The sequence below is a fragment of the Anomalospiza imberbis genome, unplaced genomic scaffold (genome assembly GCF_031753505.1).
Source record: "Anomalospiza imberbis isolate Cuckoo-Finch-1a 21T00152 unplaced genomic scaffold, ASM3175350v1 scaffold_136, whole genome shotgun sequence".
Classification (NCBI taxonomy): Eukaryota; Metazoa; Chordata; class Aves; order Passeriformes; family Viduidae; genus Anomalospiza; species Anomalospiza imberbis.
Genome location: NW_027099760.1, coordinates 97273 through 118407, shown reverse-complemented (window position 1 = coordinate 118407; position 21135 = coordinate 97273). Strand labels below are relative to the sequence as shown.

Sequence of the window (21135 nt, the reverse complement as noted above, 5' to 3'; positions counted from 1 at the left end):
TCTGTAGCGTCTGGCACTACTGAGGCCCTTGGAGCGTCCGGCACTGATGAGCCCGAAGCTCACGGTGACTTTATAAAGCTGACAAAGTAGGCAGGATGGGTCTTTGTAGGATCTCCAGCAAACTGGTTTATTGGAACAGGAACAGGGCACAGAGCTGAACAGGCTCCAGGGACAAAGACAGGCTGCAAGCTGAGGGCACAGGGGGTTTTTATATGGGGTAGTGAGGGTGGAGCTGAGGGTCAGGGTCCAATGGATATGGGGGAAAATGGTGCAAAGGAGGGGTTAAGGGTCGTGTCAGCTAATAGGGAAACAGAGGCAGGGAAATGCAGTAAACTTGGGCCAGTGGAGGGACAGAGAGAGGAGAACATTCTAGGGACTAACCAAAATAGGTGACAGGGGTTGAACTGGGGTAATTAGGCCAACGGGCCAATGGGGTAACATAACTTTACAGAAATCAGCATGTGCCTGCAAAGATCTATGGGAGAAGCAAGCTTCTCCCCATAACCTTGAAATCTATTCTTGTTTGGGACCAGTCCTCCAGAGCTGAGGGACTGAGATTCTGATGGTAGGCTCCTGGACCTCCACAGCAGTGCATCTTCCTTTTCCTTGTTTTCACTGCAGCGTCATTCTCCTCCACCCAGATGAAATTGAGGATTGGCAATGGCTTGCAAGAAAGCAAGGGGTGAGTACCTTGGGTTTGGTGAGAAATGAGCCTCATGCTTTAGAATTTTTAAAACTTTAAGAAGGCATAATTAGATGCAAATCAATAACAGCGGTGGGTGTTTGGCAGTGGCCAGAGGCACACTGGTTAGCCATAGCAACTCTTCTTATCTATTTTTTCCGTTGTATTGTTCAAAAACATATTGATAAAGATTGTACACATTGAAAGATTTCTTTGAACTCGTTTACTTGTTCCAGGAACTCTTTAAGTTGGTTTGAGCCCCAAGCCGCCTTTCTAGAGTACGTGCAGGAATCGTGGATTGTTGTTCTGAGGGTTGTGTGTCACTTCCTCACAACAGCCCCCTGATCCCTGGTTTCAGCTGTGAGTCTGCAGGCCCCAAGTTGGGCAACTCCCTGGGGGCTCCCCTGGCAGCCCCCAGTCGAGGAGTTCTGTGTCAGGAAGGAGAGACTCATTGGACTTCTTTGGTCTTCAGCTTCTGTTTATTGTTACCTTATCAAAACTTCAGCACACTGTCTGCACCAGACTCTGCGTGCAGGAAAAACAGCACAAAAATGACCAACAATCTCTTGTTATAAGGCATTTTGAGTCTAATCAAAAACTAAGCTACCCAGTTAAGAAGGGACACCCAAATTATTTTCCTTTCTAACCCAATAACTGAGCCCTAAAGACCCAGATTTTTCATGTGGATTTTTCTACCCAATTACAAGATACCACCTAAAGGCAAGAAGAAAGAGGAAGAAGAAAGAAGAAGGGGACTCAAGACAACACCCTATATCCTCCATCTTGAATCCATCTATAACATACTAAAAATCCTAAAACCTAAATGTCTCACCCATGTGACATACTCCACTACTCTCTACAATCTCTACAATCTCTTTCACACTTTTGTGGTTTCTAGTTTACCTTGAGGCTTTGGAAGTTTTCTCCATGAACGAGGGTCAAAGTCAGTGCTCCCCTGGGGGTCAGGACACCCCAGAGCAGACAGAGAAATATTCCCAGTGCCCTGGGTTTCCACATCAGCAGGCGACAGTTATTGACAGTCGAAGGGTCAGCGGCAGGGGTCCTCATCACACCCGTTCCTTAAATGTTATCTGGCCATGCAGACGGTTTTAGCTACTTCCTCAAGTACTTTAAATCAACATTAGCTGTTTCACAAATATCTCTGAGTTATTCTTGTCAGTTAGTTACAAAAATAAAAGCATTAGTTATTATTTCACAACTGCAGCTACTTCTGCAAAAGTTAACATTCTAATGCACAACACGTAGCATCCACTTCAATACTTTGCAAAAGCCAAAACTATAATGTATGTTTTTCACACTGTCCACAAACTAAAATATCATCCATGAATGATGTTCTGAGGATTTGAGCGACACAGGGGCCAGGGCACTGGCCACAAAAAGCCGACAAATTGTACGACAGCAAAAGCAGTAAAAAGTGATTACAAACTGTAGTATATCACAATCAGCTCATGTTTTATGTTGTGATTAGGAATAAGTTGCAGAAGTCAAGACATAATAGCAAAAGCCACCAACTACATAGTTCTTTATAACAAACCCAGGGCAGGTTTTCCCTTGCATGGAGCACTTGGGCCTTCCCCGGGCCCCTTCTGCCCTCTCGCAGAGCCGGTGGCATTTTCCACCACCCACAGTTTGTAACCAAGAGTCGGGTGCAGCCGAGAAGGCTCCAAGCGCCTCCTTCCAGGCTGACTCTGCAGATGCCGAGGCTGCTCTGGGCTCTGCCAGGGCTCTGCTGGGGCTCAGCTCTGGGCGAGGCTGGGCCCGCTCTCCCCTCACATTGCTCCGGGCAGCTGAGTCACACAGGGAGAAGGAAGGGACACGCCAAGGGAGTTGAGGTTTAAGAGAGTTTTTATTCAAAAAGCTGCCATGCAAAACAGGCTGTCATAAGAGCCGTAACAAACAGGCTGTCCTAACTACCTTAACCAACTAGCACTGCTAACTACCATAACTATCTAGCACTGCTAACTACCATAACTAACTGGCACTGCTAACTACCATAACTAACTAGTTGTCCTAACTAACTACTGTGACTAAACGCTGTCCTCCAGTGCTTCAGCTCCTCTGCTGCTGCCTCAGTTGCTTTGCTATGATGATCAGAGGGGTCAGGCTGGAGAGAGGCTTGGCTGATGATAAAAATGGGTGCTGCCCAAAGGAGAAAAAAGAAAGAAATGAACCGTTACTTTCCAGAGTCAACTTCCTCACAGGCTCTGTTGCAACAGGACAAAGGGAAATGGTCTGAAACTCAGGAGGGGGAAGCAGGCTCAGATTAGGTCTAAGGCAGAATTTTTTTAGCAGGAGAGTGGGGAAGCACTGACAGAAGGTGCCCAGAGATGTGGGAGGTGCCTCCTCCCTGGGAACATCCAAGCTCAGGTCAGGCAGGGCTCTGAGCCACCTGAGCTGCTTGAAGATGGCCCTGCTCGCTGTGGGGCCCCAGGTGCAGATGACCTCGAAAGGCCCCTGCCAAGCCAAACCAGGCAAGGATTCTGCTTGCTTTGCGTGTGGAAAGCAGCGAGACCGGAGACCATCGGAGGGGGCCCCACAAGAAAAGCCCTCCCTGGCGCTGCTGCTTCCCCTGCAGCCGCTTGGCATTCACCTGCAGCAGCTCCTGGGCAGACCAGCGCCGCTCCTCGTCCGGCTCCAGGCTGCACTCGAGGAAGTCCCGCAGCAGAGCCGACAGGCGCCTGGGCTCCTGCAGCTGCGGGGTCCCGTTCTGCCGGATCAGAGCGCGAGCCTGCAGGAAAAGCAAACTCAGCGCTCTGCCAGCTTCCTTCCCACCCACAAGTGCTCACATCGACCCCGGCTTCCCAGCCCCAGCTCCAGGGGCACTTTCCTCCCTGGCAGAGATGCTGCTCACAGCTCATTTTTCTATGCCAACCAAAAAACCCAAACCCTGGTGCTGCCAAAGCCTTTGTAAAAAGCTGGTGCACTTGCTTCACATTTTCAGGTCAACCTCACAGCCAAAAGAACTGAAACAACGTAAATCCCAAAGCAAATTCTGTCTGGAGACTGCAGAATATGTGTCTGTGTTGAGGCTCGAGTCCTCTGGGAATTCCCTTCCCCATGTGCAGAAACCTCCAGCTGCTGCTCCCAGTGCAGGGTCACCCTGTGCTCACAGGCCTCTGCAACCACGGGAGAATTTGCCTCTTACCATGGCCCTCGTTTCCTTGAAGTAAGGAGGTTCTCCTTCCACCATCTCGATGGTCACAATGCCGAAGGACCAGATGTCCACCTTGGGGCCGTAAGGAGAACTGGTGACAACTTCTGGGGCCATCCAGTGAGCAGTGCCCACCATGGAGCTGCGCTGGTCCTGCTCAGGGCTGAGCTGAGCGCTGAGGCCAAAATCAGCTGAGGACAGAAACAAACACTGTCAAAGGTAGCTGGAATGAGAAAACAAGCACAAAGACTCCCCGCTCTCCGTCTGAGAATGCAGCAGTGAAGTCAGCTGGAAAAGTCCTCAGGGCTGTAGCCAAGGAAAGATGGGACTGAACTGGACCCTTAAAGAAACCCTCAGCTTTCATGCAGTCATTTTTACTGATTCCCTTGCAGCTTTAGATTCCAACTCCTGCCCCTCTGGGAGGGCCATTCCCAGAGCAAAGGCACCCCTGACAGCCTGCTCCTCTCCTGAGCTCTCTGCAGGGGCAGCCGCTCTCAGCTGGCAGCAGGGGCCGGGCAGTGCCCCCAGCAGCCCTTGTGGGGCTCTGGCCGTCACTGGGAAGCAGCCCCACAGCCGCACCCCGGGAGCGCCGTGCCTGGCCAGGAACACCCACCCAGCTTGACAGAGCCGTCCATGCCCAGAAGGATGTTGGAGCTCTTCAGATCTCTGTGGATCACCCGGTTCGAATGGAGGAAATGCAGGCCCTGCAGACACTGAGAGAGAACAAGAAACACGAGGGTAAAAACCAATGGCCGGAATATATCACAAAAGAAAGGACAGTTTAGAATTCTGCCAGCAGCGACTTTGCTCTGACAGGCCAGGAGTGCAGTGCAGACAAGCTCCAGGCAAACGGTTCAAGGCTAAGCTGAGAACAGCACATCAAATCCAAAACAGGCAGAGATTGCCACAACAGCAGGAAAGAGAACAAGAACAGAGTAGAAGTGCAGTGCTGCTGGCAGGCCGTTCACTGCAGGGGCTCTTTCTTCTCCAGCTCATGAAAACAACAGAGAAACAAAGCCCTGAGCATGGAGCCACTCCTGCTCTCACGCCCTGCTGGGAAGGACCATCGTGTCCAAGGCATGGCAGTCACAGGCAGGATCCCTCACCTCCCGACTGACAGCTGCCATCTCTCCTTCAGCCATGCGTGTCTGTCTGACAACGTCCTGCAAAGTTCCTCCATCCATGTATTCCATCACCAGCCAGAGATCTCCATCGACAAGGAAGCTGGAAGAGGAAAGCAGTGGCATGGAGACCAATGTGCAGTGCTCAATTCCCCCATGGAAGAGCCTGGAGTGGAGTTTTGTTGCCAGGTCACTTGTCAATGAGGACAGAATCCGATGGAGAGACATTCCTGCCAGGCTGCACAGCCCTTGGGATCTGCACAGTCTAAAGGAGGAGACCCCTGTGAGAAAGGAGAGGCCTGAGATGGCAAGCAGGTGAAAAATGCAGTTTAGCAAAGGCCCAGATCAATGTGGAACCACAACACTGGCCCCCAGCTGGTTCAGCTTCTGAACTCATCAGTTCCACCCTTCCCTGCAGAACAAGGCAACACAGCTCCCAGGGTTATCCAGGGGAGGAGGCCGGGCAGCACTTGGGACAAAAGGGGTCAGAAAACCTTTCAGAAAGTCCCTTCAGAAACAGGCAAGGCCAGTGACAAATGGGCAAACGAGGCATTTCTGGGAACAAGAACCTGCTCTTCCTGGCATCTGCAGCAGTGGGAAAGGGCTGGGAAGAAGAAGCCAAGGGAAATAATTTCTGCTGTGGTTTATCAGCACTTGTTGTAAGACACAGAAAACAGGGTCAACTTGAAGGGAAAACCAAGCCAAAGCAAAAAAAGGACACGGAGGGAGTGAACTGCCAGGCTGTTGTTTTGGGAAGATACGGCTGGGTCAGGCATTTTCAAATCAGGCTACAGACTACAGATGCCAGGAAAGGTTAAGGCAGGGCCTGGGCACGGGATAAGGCCTGAAGCACTCACCTGTCCAAAGAGCTGACAATGTTGGGGTTCTTCTTGTCCTTCAGGAGCAGGAGCTCATTCACAGCTTGTTCCCTGTTCTGCCCTCTCAGACTCATTTTCTTTATGGCCACCTGAAGGGACATTGCAGACCTTTCACTGGAGGAGTCTGTGGCAGGAGGCCGCAGCAAACACGGAGCGAGTCTTTTTGGGGCGACGGAGCTGGGCTGTGCCCAACTGCCTTGGGATGGGACACCAGAGCTCAGCAAGTGCCATTCCCACAGCCCATTGCTCTGCTCGCTGGGGGCTGCTTACAGGACACATGGCCAGAGACATTTGGCCTTGCAGGCTCTGCAGAAATGGCCCCTCAGCTGTCAGCCTCCAAGCTCTAACCACATTCTCTGCACCTACAGTCTTCTCAAATGGCCTCAACACTCTCATTATTGTTCAAACACACTTTGCAAGCAGGGGGTAATTCTGGTTCTGTGCAAACAGAGCAAAACAGCCGGGAACCCTTTAGCAGTTCTATGGGATTTGGTCATGATTTCAGATGCAACTGCTCTGGTTGGGGTTGCACAACAAACCAAACACACACATCCATTGCCCTCCTTGCATTCCTGTGGGCACTTCAGAAGGACCAAGTCTGTCCCAGCTGTGCTCTGCAGGCTGACACGGCTCTGCCTGCAGAGGAGCAGCCTGTGCAGGAAAGCTCTGCTGGCCCCCAAAGCTGCAGCCACAGCTCCCAGCAGAGGGGAGAGCCCTGGAGAGCTGCCAGACGTGCTGGGCGTGTTGACACTGACCTCTCCTCCAGTGGCCCTGTCGAGTCCTTTAGAAACGGTTCCGAAAGCCCTGGAGACAAAACAGCAGAGAAGAAAGAAGCAGCGCTTTAGATAGACCCTGGCAGTGAAAGCCAGCCCAGACAGGAGATCTCTGCTGCCTGCAGCGTTCACAAACACCTGGGGGCATCGACCCTTCCAACAACAGCGCAGCAGCCACCAGCCCTCTGCCACGCAAGGTGTGCCAGAGAAAACTGAGACCCGACACCAAGGAATTGGGCTGGAGCAAATCCCAAATGTCCACGCTGCACTGCTTTAGTTCAAAACCTGAAGTGAGCAATGGGTGTCTAAAGAACTGGAAAAGAATGCATTCCATCCTTTTCCATTTTCTGCCTAAGACCTGCAGGATCCACAAGGGCCCTGCCATAAGGCAGGTGATGCATTTTCCCCCAGAGTGCATCAGCTCTGTGTCTGTTACTGAATGTCTGGGCTCTACTACCTGTGCTAGAATAGAGCACTTATTAGTTCAGCTCTGGTTTCTGTTTCTAAACCATTAGGTTGATAATCCTGACCCAAGGATATTTTTTGAAGCAAAATATTTGAAAGAAATCTCCTTGGGAACTGTTTTCTGACAGTCACCAGATGGTGAGTGGCTCTTTTAAGCAATCCAATTCCAGGGACAGAAGATCTTCCAGGTCCTGCTCCTTGCTGCAGGCAGGACACTGCCAGCCTCAGGGGCCTTTGACGGTGCCTTCGGAGCACAGGTATCAATTCTGATCAGGACTGAGGGACAGCAGGATGGCGCCCCAGTGTCTGGAGGTGTTTGGAGCTCTCCTGACTTCTCACTTGATCCTGCACCAGCACAACACCTGGGCCTGCTTGTGCAGAAGTAACTGCCGTGCACTTACCCTTGGCCAATCTGCTCCACTTCCAGGTATTTCTCGGCAGGCTCCGCCAGGCTCACGGTGTTCCCTGAAAGAAACCACGTGGAAGACGCTCCCTCCCACAGCGAGACCCCGCCTTGCAGCAGAGCCAGAATGCAGCCCCCCTCCCTGGGGCCGTCAGCCCCTTGGTCTCAGCTGGGGAAGGACAAGAAATGACCCTGGCACATTCAGCTGCAGAGCAGCACTGGGTGCAGCTGATGCCGAGACACACACACAGCACCCTGCTCTGGCACACAGGAACAGAGCAGACGTACTCAGCTGCATCAGGCACCACTCCCCTCTCCTCTCTGGCTGCAGGGCTGTGTTGCTGTCAGAATGTTCAGCCCAGGATCCCACAGCCGAGGGAGGTTCAGTGTCCTCTTCCCAAGCACAGGGAGCTTCTCCGTCCTCTTCCCAAAACGCTGCAGGTTCTCCGTCGTCTTCCCAAAACGCTGCAGGTTTGCCATCTTTCCAAGCCAGGTGACGTTCACTGTCCACTTCCCATGCTGGGAGAAGTTCACCCTCCTCTTCCCAAGCCACAAGATGTCCTCTGTCCTCGTCCCATGCCGGGAGATGTGCACTGTCGTTGTCCCACACCGCAGGAGCCTCGCCGTTGTGTTCCCACAGCGCGGGATGTTCACCCTCGTCTCCCAGAGCAGTGGGAAGTTCACTGTCATCTCCCGGCACTGACGGACGTTCACCATGGTCCCCTGGAACCGCAGGAAGCTCACTGCTGCCTTCCTTCCCTTTGGCCTCCTCTTTGGAAGCAGAGGGAGCCAGAGGAGGTGCTGGTGCTGCTTTTGTGCCCTGTGGACAGACGGCAGCGTGAGGGACGGGAAGTTCTGTCTCAGTTATCACCTTATTTACCCTCAGCTGCACATCCAGCTGCACTAAGCAGAAATTGGGTTTGGAGCTGTTCAAACTAACAATGGGCTAAAGTTGACAGTGCCCCTTATTGTTGGGAATTCCATATTCCACCATGGCTAGAGCCAGCAATCAATGCTCTGCCTGCAAAACCAGACCTGCAGCTCTTCAAAAGCTCTTCAGCGGAAAAGGAGAAAACTCCCAGGGATCCCTTTGCTGCTGCAAGGACACTGACAGGAACTTTCCTTCAGCCTCCCAGGCTGGCACTCGGCTGCCACATGCCGAGCTCACAACTTGCTGCACAATTCCAAACACCAAAGGTTCCTTTCCCACTCACCGAAGGAGGAGCTGCTCGGGATCCACTCATGAGGTGCCCTGCAACGGGAGAGGGAACATGAACCAGATGCTGTCAGGAAAAAAACTGCCTGTGGTGGGAAATGCCCCGGAGCAAGGCAACCCCGAGAGAGCATTTTGCTTTCACAGCGTCCCTCCAGGAGCCACAGTCCCTTCACACAGCAAGAGAACAGCACAAAATACTGGGCTGGGTCAGCTCTTGGCTGGACAGGCAGTTCCAGGCTCTGCTGCCACAGACTCCCCGCTTGAGGGAACAGAACCCCCCAGGGCTCATTGCAAATGCTGTGCACGCCCCGCTGGCTGCAGACACCCCCTTTTCCAGCTGCAGCTGCTGCCAGGAGCTCTCCCAAAGCAATGGTGTCTTCATGGCAATTTGGTTACAAAGTCAGCTCAGGCCCAGAGGAAGAACAGCAAGCACACAGCAAGCCCAAAGCCACAGCACCGAGGGAAAACCTCGACTTACGTGCCAAGTGGGTCAAAAAATACCCCGCATACGCCACAGAGTACAGCGTGCAAACTGCAGCAGCCACGTGCTGGATCATTTTGGCTGCGCTGCACACGTCTGCAGACTGTAGCCCTGCAAGCACAGAAGGACACCCGTCAGGGCTGGGCTGGCTGCTGAGAATGCCTCGGGCAGGAGGATCCTCCGGCAACGAGCAGTGCCCAGAGCCACTCTGGACACTGAGGCCTCCGTGTGCCACAGCAACGGGAACACCCCGGGGACGTGGCAGTGCTCCTGTGACATCACAGCAGCAGCTCACGCAGAAACCGCCTGCAAGGTTCTCCTGTGTCACAAAGGAGCACAAAGAACCCTCCCAGGGCACAGCCTGTTGCCCAAAGGATCCAGGAGGAACTCTGAAAATGCAGCAAACAAGGACACCCCATAGCCCAGCCTGAACACTGAGGAGGAACAAGGACGGCACCAAAGCAGAGGAAACATGACCTTTAGTCACTGACACTTCTGGCTAAAACCAGCAAGCCGTGTTCCATCTGGGATCTTTGTTCTCGTTCTAAAAACAAACAAGGTTCTCCACTCTAAACATAGAGAAGGCAGGAACTGGGCAGGAGGTGGGATGAGAAAGGAGGAGGAGGAGGGAGAGAGGAAAAGGAGGAGCAGGAAGAGGAGGAGCAGGAGCAGGAAAAGGAGGAGAAACAGGAGGTTCCAGTGCCCCCTGTGGCCGCAGCACCCTTGGCCCTGGGACCATCGCCCCCAGCTCATCCTGCAGGTGAGAGGGGAGGGGGAGCTTGTCCCAAATCTATCGGGGGGTCCCTGAGAGGGTTTTTTTATTGGGGTGTGTTTGGAGCTTGCAGTTTGTGGAATTGAGCCCCAAATATCGTCTGGGAGGCCCAAATAAACCCTGGGAGTTTTTTTTTCTCTCTGTGTGTGTGTGTAGGTTTGGATCTTGCAGGACCCCAAAGCTGAGACCCTTGGGGGGATCTTTGGGAGTCCATGTGACTATTGCCCAGGGTCACCAGGGGGAGGACGTTGGTCCTGGGGACCCCCGGGGGAGCTGAGGAGAGGAATACCTGGGACCCCCAGAGTGGGGGGAGCAGAGAGGGGCAATCCTGGAGCTGGGGGACCCCTGGCTGGCTGGAAAGGGGGGGAGCCTGGAGAGGAGGGACCCCTGGGATCTCAAAGTAGAGCATCAGGGGAGAAGGGACCCCATGGACCCCCAACAGCCCCTGGATCATCCCTAAGCAGGACGCCAGAGAAGGGGGAACCCCTGGAGCCATTGGACCCCCATCATCCCAGGGAAAGGAAACGTCTGGCACCCCAAAAGTGGCGAGATCAAAGATCGGGAACTCCTGGTAGAGTTGTTTTGGGCTGAACCTTGATATAGTGGAGATTTCCATGGACACAAGACTCCTGCTGAGTTCTAGGGATGGACTTGGGCAGTGAGGAGCCTCTACTCCAAGGCGCTCCCACCTTGGTTTTCCCCAAAGCAGGATTTGTCATTCCCAGGGTGTGGCTGGATGGAGGAGGAGGAAAAGCCCTGGAGATCCTGCTGGAGGAGTCGATGAGCCATCGGTTGTGTGGCAGAGCCTCGACAATCGGTGCCCAAAAGTGCTCGGAGCCAATGAGAGCGTGCAGCGCTGCTGAGCCCGCGCTGCTCCGGACTGGTGCTGCCAGCACAGCGCGGCCGCTCTGGGGCTGGTGCTTGTAAGAGCCCGTCTGAAGCCCCTTGTTCTCCATTCTGCCTTCCGATTGCCACGAGAAAGAATCCCTTCCCCCACTGCAGTTCCGACTTAGAACAGGACACGGTGCAGGTGGAACCACTGAACCATCATGCTAGCTGTTCCGAACAAGGCCTGGCAAGAACTTGGCAAGGAGTTGGCAAGGACTTGGCAAAGACCTGACATGGACCCAGCACGGGACAGCCTGATGCGCGGCCTGCTTCTAATCTCCGTTCTTAAGCCCAAGGAACTTTTGGGGGGACTCCCGTGGTCCTTCATTGAAGACCCCTCATCTGCCTCGTTACCACTGTGACAAATAAAGAATGAGAACCCTCCTCCCAAGGACTGAGACTGAGACCCCTACTATAGGGAGGAGGGGAATTTGGTGGTCTGACCACTAATGACATGACCTGTTTCCCTTCAGTAATTTCAATGGACTTATTCTTTATTGTATTCACCTTGCTTTGGTGGTTTCTGTGGACTCACCTGTTCCCTCGTGGCGATTACAATGGACTTTCATTGTTACACTTGTTCCCCCCTCTTTCCTCTGTGGACTATAACTGGACCCCCCCGAGTCGACCAGAACTTCAGAGACTCCCCCAACACGACAGACGGATCCCCATCGTCTGGACCACTGAGGATCTCGCCTATGTTGGTAGCTATTCCCATCACCCGCTTCTCTCTCCCTCTCTATTATCTCCTTTCTGATCCCCACTATCGCATTTACTGTTTTGGCCCCTAATAAAGGTGCATTTGTTGTGATTAACTGATAGTCCCTTGTTGTTTGCCTTTTGGACTTTTGGGATCGGTGAAAAGAACCATAACGACACCCCGCAATAAGCGGATCGTGACACTGGGCTATGGGGTGTCCTTGTTTGCTGCCTTTTCAAAGTTCCTCCTGGATCCTTTGGGCAACAGGCTGTGCCCTGGGAGGGTTCTTTGTGCTCCTTTGTGACACAGGAGAACCTTGCAGGCGGTTTCTGCGTGAGCTGCTGCTGTGATGTCACAGGAGCACTGCCACGTCCCCGGGGTGTTCCCGTTGCTGTGGCACACGGAGGCCTCAGTGTCCAGAGTGGCTCTGGGCACTGCTCGTTGCCGGAGGATCCTCCTGCCCGAGGCATTCTCAGCAGCCAGCCCAGCCCTGACGGGTGTCCTTCTGTGCTTGCAGGGCTACAGTCTGCAGACGTGTGCAGCGCAGCCAAAATGATCCAGCACGTGGCTGCTGCAGTTTGCACGCTGTACTCTGTGGCGTATGCGGGGTATTTTTTAACCCACTTGGCACGTAAGTCGAGGTTTTCCCTCGGTGCTGTGGCTTTGGGCTTGCTGTGTGCTTGCTGTTCTTCCTCTGGGCCTGAGCTGACTTTGTAACCAAATTGCCATGAAGACACCATTGCTTTGGGAGAGCTCCTGGCAGCAGCTGCAGCTGGAAAAGGGGGTGTCTGCAGCCAGCGGGGCGTGCGCAGCATTTGCAATGAGCCCTGGGGGGTTCTGTTCCCTCAAGCGGGGAGTCTGTGGCAGCAGAGCCTGGAACTGCCTGTCCAGCCAAGAGCTGACCCAGCCCAGTATTTTGTGCTGTTCTCTTGCTGTGGGAAGGGACTGTGGCTCCTGGAGGGACGCTGTGAAAGCAAAATGCTCTCTCGGGGTTGCCTTGCTCCGGGGCATTTCCCACCACAGGCAGTTTTTTTCCTGACAGCATCTGGTTCATGTTCCCTCTCCCGTTGCAGGGCACCTCATGAGTGGATCCCGAGCAGCTCCTCCTTCGGTGAGTGGGAAAGGAACCTGTGGTGTTTGGAATTGTGCAGCAAGTTGTGAGCTCGGCATGTGGCAGCCGAGTGCCAGCCTGGGAGGCTGAAGGAAAGTTCCTGTCAGTGTCCTTGCAGCAGCAAAGGGATCCCTGGGAGTTTTCTCCTTTTCTGCTGAAGAGCTTTTGAAGAGCTGCAGGTCTGGTTTTGCAGGCAGAGCATTGATTGCTGGCTCTAGCCATGGTGGAATATGGAATTCCCAACAATAAGGGGCACTGTCAACTTTAGCCCATTGTTAGTTTGAACAGCTCCAAACCCAATTTCTGCTTAGTGCAGCTGGATGTGCAGCTGAGGGTAAATAAGGTGATAACTGAGACAGAACTTCCCGTCCCTCACGCTGCCGTCTGTCCACAGGGCACAAAAGCAGCACCAGCACCTCCTCTGGCTCCCTCTGCTTCCAAAGAGGAGGCCAAAGAGGAGGAAGGCAGCAGTGAGCTTCCCGCTGTTCCGGGGGACGATGGTGAACGTCCCTCAGTGCCGGGAGATGACAGTGAACTTCCCGCTGCTCTGGGAGACGAGGGTGAACATCCCGCGCTGTGGGAACACAACAGCGAGGCTCCTGCGACGTGGGACAAGGACAGTGGACATCTCCTGGTGTGCGAGGAGGACAGAGGACATCCTGTGTCTTGGGAAGAGGAGGGTGAACTTCTCCCAGCATGGGAAGCAGACAGTGAACATCCCCGGGCTTCGAAAGATTATGGCGAACCTGCAGCGTTTTGGGAAGAGGACGGAGAAGCTCCCTGTGCTTGGGAAGAGGACACTGAACCTCCCTCGGCTGTGGGATCCTGGGCTGAACATTCTGACAGCAGCACAGCCCTGCAGCCAGAGGGGAGAGGGGAGTGGTGCCTGATGCAGCTGAGTACGTCTGCTCTGTTCCTGTGTGCCAGAGCAGGGTGCTGTGTGTGTGTCTCGGCATCAGCTGCACCCAGTGCTGCTCTGCAGCTGAATGTGCCAGGGTCATTTCTTGTCCTTCCCCAGCTGAGACCAAGGGGCTGACGGCCCCAGGGAGGGGGGCTGCATTCTGGCTCTGCTGCAAGGCGGGGTCTCGCTGTGGGAGGGAGCGTCTTCCACGTGGTTTCTTTCAGGGAACACCGTGAGCCTGGCGGAGCCTGCCGAGAAATACCTGGAAGTGGAGCAGATTGGCCAAGGGTAAGTGCACGGCAGTTACTTCTGCACAAGCAGGCCCAGGTGTTGTGCTGGTGCAGGATCAAGTGAGAAGTCAGGAGAGCTCCAAACACCTCCAGACACGGGGGTGCCATCCTGCTGTCCCTCAGTCCTGATCAGAATTGATACCTGTGCTCCGAAGGCACCGTCAAAGGCCCCTGAGGCTGGCACTGTCCTGCCTGCAGCAAGGAGCAGGACCTGGAAGATCTTCTGTCCCTGGAATTGGATTGCTTAAAAGAGCCACTCACCATCTGGTGACTGTCAGAAAACAGTTCCCAAGGAGATTTCTTTCAAATATTTTGGTTCAAAAAATATCCTCCGGTCAGGATTATCAACCTAATGGTTTAGAAACAGAAACCAGAGCTGAACTAATAAGTGCTCTATTCTAGCACAGGTAGTAGAGCCCAGACATTCAGTAACAGACACAGAGCTGATGCACTCTGGGGAAAATGCATCACCTGCCTGATGGCAGGGCCCTTGTGGATCCTGCAGGTCTTAGGCAGGAAATGGGAAAGGATGGAATGCATTCTTTTCCAGTTCTTTAGACACCCATTGCTCACTTCAGGTTTTGAACTAAAGCAGTGCAGCGTGGACATTTGGGATTTGCTCCAGCCCAATTCCTTGGTGTCGGGTCTCAGTTTTCTCTGGCACACCTTGCATGGCAGAGGGCTGGTGGCTGCTGCGCTGTTGTTGGAAGGGTCGATGCCCCCAGGTGTTTGTGAACGCTGCAGGCAGCAGAGATCTCCTGTCTGGGCTGGCTTTCACTGCCAGGGTCTATCTAAAGCGCTGCTTCTTTCTTCTCTGCTGTTTTGTCTCCAGGGCTTTTGGAACCGTTTCGAAAGGACTCGACAGGGCCACTGGAGGAGAGGTCAGTGTCAACACGCCCAGCACGTCTGGCAGCTCTCCAGGGCTCTCCCCTCTGCTGGGAGCTGTGGCTGCAGCTTTGGGGGCCAGCAGAGCTTTCCTGCACAGGCTGCTCCTCTGCAGGCAGAGCCGTGTCAGCCTGCAGAGCACAGCTGGGACAGACTTGGTCCTTCTGAAGTGCCCACAGGAATGCAAGGAGGGCAATGGATGTGTGTGTTTGGTTTGTTGTGCAACCCCAACCAGAGCAGTTGCATCTGAAATCATGACCAAATCCCATAGAACAGCTAAAGGGTTCCCAGCTGTTTTGCTCTGTTTGCACAGAACTAGAATTACCCCCTGCTTGCAATATGTTTTTGAACAATAATGAGAGTGTTGAGGCCATTTGAGAAGACTGTAGGTGCAGAGAATGTGGTTAGAGCTTGGAGGCTGACAGCTGAGGGGCCATTTCTGCAGAGCCTGCAAGGCCAAATGTCTCTGGCCATGTGTCCTGTAAGCAGCCCCCAGCGAGCAGAGCAATGGGCTGTGGGAATGGCACTTGCTGAGCTCTGGTGTCCCATCCCAAGGCAGTTGGGCACAGCCCGGCTCCGTCGCCCCAAAAAGACTCGCTCCGTGTTTGCTGCGGCCTCCTGCCACAGACTCCTCCAGTTAAAGGTCTGCAATGTCCCTTCAGGTGGCCATAAAGAAAATGAGTCTGAGAGGGCAGAACAGGGAACGAGCTGTGAATGAGCTCCTGCTCCTGAAGGACAAGAAGAACCCCAACATTGTCAGCTCCTTGGACAGGTGAGTGCTTCAGGCCTTATCCCGTGCCCAGGCCCTGCCTTAACCTTTCCTGGCATCCGTAGTCTGTAGCCTGTTTTGAAAATGCCTGACCCAGCAGATTCTTCCCAAAACAGCAGCCTGGCAGTTCGCTCCCTCCATGTGCTTTTGTTGCTTTGGTTTGGTTTTTCCTTCAAGCTGACCCTGTTTTCTGTGTCTTACAACAAGTGCTGGTCAACCACAGCAGAAAGTATTTCCCTTGGCTTCTTCTTCCCAGCCCTTTCCCACTGCTGCAGATGCCAGGAAGACCAGGTTCTTGTTCCCAGAAATGCCTCGTTTGCCCATTTGTCACTGGCCTTGCCTGTTTCTGAAGGGACTTTCTGAAAGGTTTTCTGACCCCTTTTGTCCCAAGTGCTGCCCGGCCTCCTCCCCTGGATAACCCTGGGAGCTGTGTTGCCTTGTTCTGCAGGGAAGGGTGGAACTGATGAGTTCAGAAGCTGAACCAGCTGGGGGCCAGTGTTGTGGTTCCACATTGATCTGGGCCTTTGCTAAACTGCATTTTTCACCTGCTTGCCATCTCAGGCCTCTCCTTTCTCACAGGGGTCTCCTCCTTTAGACTGTGCAGATCCCAAGGGCTGTGCAGCCTGGCAGGAATGTCTCTCCATCGGATTCTGTCCTCATTGACAAGTGACCTGGCAACAAAACTCCACTCCAGGCTTTTCCATGGGGGAATTGAGCACTGCACATTGGTCTCCATGCCACTGCTTTCCTCTTCCAGCTTCCTTGTGGATGGAGATCTCTGGCTGGTGATGGAATACATGGATGGAGGAACTTTGCAGGACGTTGTCAGACAGACACGCATGGCTGAAGGAGAGATGGCAGCTGTCAGTCGGGAGGTGAGGGATCCTGCCTGTGACTGCCATGCCTTGGACACGATGGTCCTTCCCAAGAGGGTGTGAGAGCAGGCGTGGCTCCATGCTCAGGGCTTTGTTTCTCTGTTGTTTTTATGAGCTGGAGAAGAAAGAGCCCCTGCAGTGAACGGCCTGCCAGCAGCACTGCTCTTCCACTCTGTTCTTGTTCTCTTTCCTGCTGTTGTGGCACTCTCTGTCTGTTTTGGATTTGATGTGCTGTTCTCAGCTTTGCCTTGAACCGTTTGCCTGGAGCTTGTCTGCACTGCACTCCTGGCCTGTCACAGCAAAGTCGCTGCTGGCAGAATTCTAAACTGTCCTTTCTTGTGTGATATATTCCGGCCATTGGTTTTTACCCTCGTGTTTCTTGTTCTCTCTCAGTGTCTGCAGGGCCTGCATTTCCTCCATTCGAACCGGGTGATCCACAGAGATCTGAAGAGCTCCAACATCCTTCTGGGAATGGATGGCTCTGTCAAGCTGGGTGGGTGTTCCTGGCCAGGCACAGCGCTCCCGGGGTGCGGCTGTGGGGCTGCTTCCCAGTGACGGCCAGAGCCCCACAAGGGCTGCTGGGGGCACTGCCCGGCCCCTGCTGCCAGCTGAGAGCGGCTGCCCCTGCAGAGAGCTCAGGAGAGGAGCAGGCTGTCAGGGGTGCCTTTGCTCTGGCAATGGCCCTCCCAGAGGGGCAGGAGTTGGAATCTAAAGCTGCAAGGGAATCAGTAACAGCAACTGCACGAAAGCTGAGGGTTTCTTTAAGGGTCCAGTTCAGTCCCATCTTTCCTTGGCTACAGCCCTGAGGACTTTTCTAGCTGACTTCACTGCTGCATTCTCAGACGGAGAGCGGGGAGTCTTTGTGCTTGGTTTCCTCATTCCAGCTGCCTTTGACAGTGTTTGTTTCTGTCCTCAGCTGATTTTGGCCTCAGTGCTCAGCTCAGCCCTGAGCAGGACCAGCGCAGCTCCATGGTGGGCACTGCTCACTGGATGGCCCCAGAAGTTGTCACCAGTTCTCCTTACGGCCCCAAGGTGGACATCTGGTCCTTTGGAATTGTGACCATCGAGATGGTGGAAGGAGAACCTCCTTACTTCAAGGAAACGAGGGCCATGGTAAGAGGCCAATTCTCCCGTGGTTGCAGAGGCCTGTGAGCACAGGGTGACCCTGCACTGGGAGCAGCAGCTGGAGGTTTCTGCACATGGGGAAGGGAATTCCCAGAGGACTGGAGCCTCAACACAGGCACATATTCTGCAGTCTCCAGACACAATTTGCTTTGGGATTTACGTTGTTTCAGTTCTTCTGGCTGTGAGGATGACCTGAAAATGTGAAGCAAGTGCACCAGCTCTTTACAATGGCTGCGGCAGCACCAGGGTTAGGGTTTTTTGGTTGGCATAGTAAAATGAGCTGTGAGCAGCCTCTCGGCCAGGGAGGAAAGTGCCCCTGGAGCTGGGGCTGGGAAGCCGGGGTCGATGTGAGCACTTGTGGGTGGGAAGGAAGCTGGCAGAGCGCTGAGTTTGCTTTTCCTGCAGGCTCGCGCTCTGATCCGGCAGAACGGGACCCCGCAGCTGCAGGAGCCCAGGCGCCTGTCGGCTCTGCTGCGGGACTTCCTCGAGTGCAGCCTGGAGCCGGACGAGGAGCGGCGCTGGTCTGCCCAGGAGCTGCTGCAGGTGAATGCCAAGCGGCTGCAGGGGAAGCAGCAGCGCCAGGGAGGGCTTTTCTTGTGGGGCCCCTCCGATGGTCTCCGGTCTCGCTGCTTTCCACACGCAAAGCAAGCAGAATCCTTGCCTGGTTTGGCTTGGCAGGGACCTTTCGAGGTCATCTGCACCTGGGGCCCCACAGCGAGCAGGGCCATCTTCAAGCAGGTCAGGTGGCTCAGAGCCCTGCCTGACCTGAGCTTGGATGTTTCCAGGGAGGAGGCACCTCCCACATCTCTGGGCACCTTCTGTCAGTGCTTCCCCACACTCCTGCTAAAAAAATTCAGCCTCAGACTTAATCTGAGCCTGCTTCCCTCTCCTGAGTTTCAGACCATTTCCCTTTGTCCTGTTGCAACAGAGCCTGTGAGGAAGTTGACTCTGGAAAGTAACGGTTCATTTCTTTCTTTTTTCTCCTTTGGGCAGCACCCATTTTTATCATCAGCCAAGCCTCTCTCCAGCCTGACCCCTCTGATCACCGCAGCAAAGCAACTGAGGCAGCAGCGGAGGAGATGAAGGACTGGAGGACAGCTTCTAGTCACAGTAGTTAGTTAGGACAACTAGTTAGTTTTGGTAGTTAGCAGTGCCAGTTAGTTATGGTAGTTAGCAGTGCTAGTTAGTTATGGTAGTTAGCAGTGCTAGTTGGTTAAGGTAGTTAGGACAGCCTGTTTATTACAGTTCTTATGACAGCCTGTTTGTTATGGCAGTTTTTGAATAAAAACTCTCTTAAACCTCAACTCCCTTGACGTGTCCCTTCCTTCTCCCTGTGTGACTCTGCTGCCCGGAGCAATGTGAGGGGAGAACGGGCCCAGCCTCGCCCAGAGCTGAGTCCCAGCAGAGCCCTGGCAGAGCCCAGAGCAGCCTCGGCATCTGCAGAGTCAGCCTGGAAGGAGGCGCTTGGAGCCTTCTCGGCTGCACCCGACTCTTGGTTACAAACTGTGGGTGGTGGAAAATGCCACCGGCTCTGCAAGAGGGCAGAAGGGGCCCAGGGAAGGCCCAAGTGCTCCATGCAAGGGAAAAACCTGCCCTGGGTTTGTTATAAAGAACTATGTAGTTGGTGGCTTTTGCTTTTTTGTCTTGACTTCTGCAACTTATTCTTAACCACAACGATTTTGATACAGTACAGTTTGTAATGACTTTTAACTACTTTTGCTGTCGTACAATTTGTCAGCATTTTGTGGCCAGTGCCCTGGCCCCTGTGTCGCTCAAATCCTCAGAACATCATTCATGGATGATATTTTAGTTTGTGGACAGCATGAAAAACATACATTATAGTTTTGGCTTTTGCAAAATACTGAAGTGGATGCTACGTGTTGTGCATTAGAATGTTAACTTTTGCAGAAGTAGCTGCAGTTGTGAAATAATAACTAATGCTTTTATTTTTGTAACTAACTGACAAGAATAACTCAGAGATATTTGTGAAACAGCTAATGTTGATTTAAAGTACTTGTGGAAGTAGCTAAAACCGTCTGCATGGCCAGATAACATTTAAGGAACGGGTGTGATGAGGACCCCTGCCGCTGACCCTTCGACTGTCAATAACTGTCGCCTGCTGATGTGGAAACCCAGGGCACTGGGAATATTTCTCTGTCTGCTCTGGGGTGTCCTGACCCCCAGGGGAGCACTGACTTTGACCCTCGTTCATGGAGAAAACTTCCAAAGCCTCAAGGTAAACTAGAAACCACAAAAGTGTGAAAGAGATTGTAGAGATTGTAGAGAGTAGTGGAGTATGTCACATGGGTGAGACATTTAGGTTTTAGGATTTTTAGTATGTTATAGATGGGTTCAAGATGGAGGATATAGGGTGTCGTCTTGAGTTCCCTTCTTCTTTCTTCTTCCTCTTTCTTCTTGCCTTTAGCTGGTATCTTGTAATTGGGTAGAAAAATCCACATGAAAAATCCGGGTCTTTAGGGCTCAGTTATTGGGTTAGAAAGGAAAATAATTTAGGTGTTCCTACTTAATTGGGTAGCTTAGTTTTTGATTAGACTCAAAAGGCCTTGTAACAAGAGATTGTTGGTCATTTTTGTGCTGTTTTTCCTGCACGCAGAGTCTGGTGCAGACAGTGTGATGAAGTTTTGATAAGGAAACAATAAACAGAAGCTGAAGACCAAAAAAGTCCAATGCATCTCTCCTTCCTGACACAGAACTGCTCCAGGAGGGTCTCCCCTGCCAGGGGAGCCCCCAGGGAGTTGCCCAACTTGGGACCTGCAGACTCACACCTGAAACCAGGGATCAGGGGGCTGTTGTGAGGAAGTGACACACAACCCTCAGAACAACAATCAACGATTCCTGCACGTACTCTAGAAGGCGGCTTGGGGCTCAAACCAACTTAAAGAGTTCCTGGAACAAGTAAACGAGTTCAAAGAAATCTTTCAATGTGTACAATCTTTATCAATATGTTCCAATACAATGGAAAAAATAGATAAGAAGAGTTGCTATGGCTAACCAGTGTGCCTCTGGCCATTGCCAAACACCCACCACTGTTATTGATTTGTCTCTAATTATGCCTTCTTAAAGTTTTAAAAATTCTAAAGCATGAGGCTCATTTCTCACCAAACCCAAGGTACTCACCCCTTGCTTTCTTGCAAGCCATTGCCAATCCTCAGTTTCATCTGGGTGGAGGAGAATGACGCTGCAATGAAAACAAGGAAAAGGAAGATGCACTGCTGTGGAGGCCCAGGAGCCTACCATCAGAATCTCAGTCCCTCAGCTGTGGAGGACTCTGAAACAGGGACCAATTATAAAAGGGTGGCTGGACAGGAACAAACGCAGATCCCAACCAATGTGGTTAATCCTACGTTCTCCCTTTATTGTTTACAGACAGTAGTTTTTATACACTTCCAGATAGTTTACAATCATGAGCACAGTCTCATTGGCAAGCAAACATTGTTTGTTCCTCTCTTAAGGTGACTAAAGTTTCACACTGCAGACCTATACAAATTCACACCTAGATAGCTCAGTACATTGTATTATACCTTAACATAATTTCTGACTGCGCCACAAACTTATTCTTAACTGCGCCACAGGCTTCAAGGCCTCTGTGGCCCACATCTGAGGCCTA

At 52.8% G+C, this 21135-nt stretch overlaps 1 protein-coding gene and 1 pseudogene across 1 annotated transcript in view; one reads left to right on the top strand and one right to left on the bottom strand.

Moving 5' to 3' along the window:
- LOC137466090 (zinc finger protein 850-like) overlaps window positions 1-21135 on the top strand; it is a 164207-nt gene that overhangs the window by 80600 nt on the left and 62472 nt on the right. The gene's annotated exons all lie outside the window — the stretch shown is intronic.
- LOC137466088 (zinc finger protein 135-like) overlaps window positions 1-21135 on the bottom strand; it is a 41392-nt pseudogene that overhangs the window by 19181 nt on the left and 1076 nt on the right.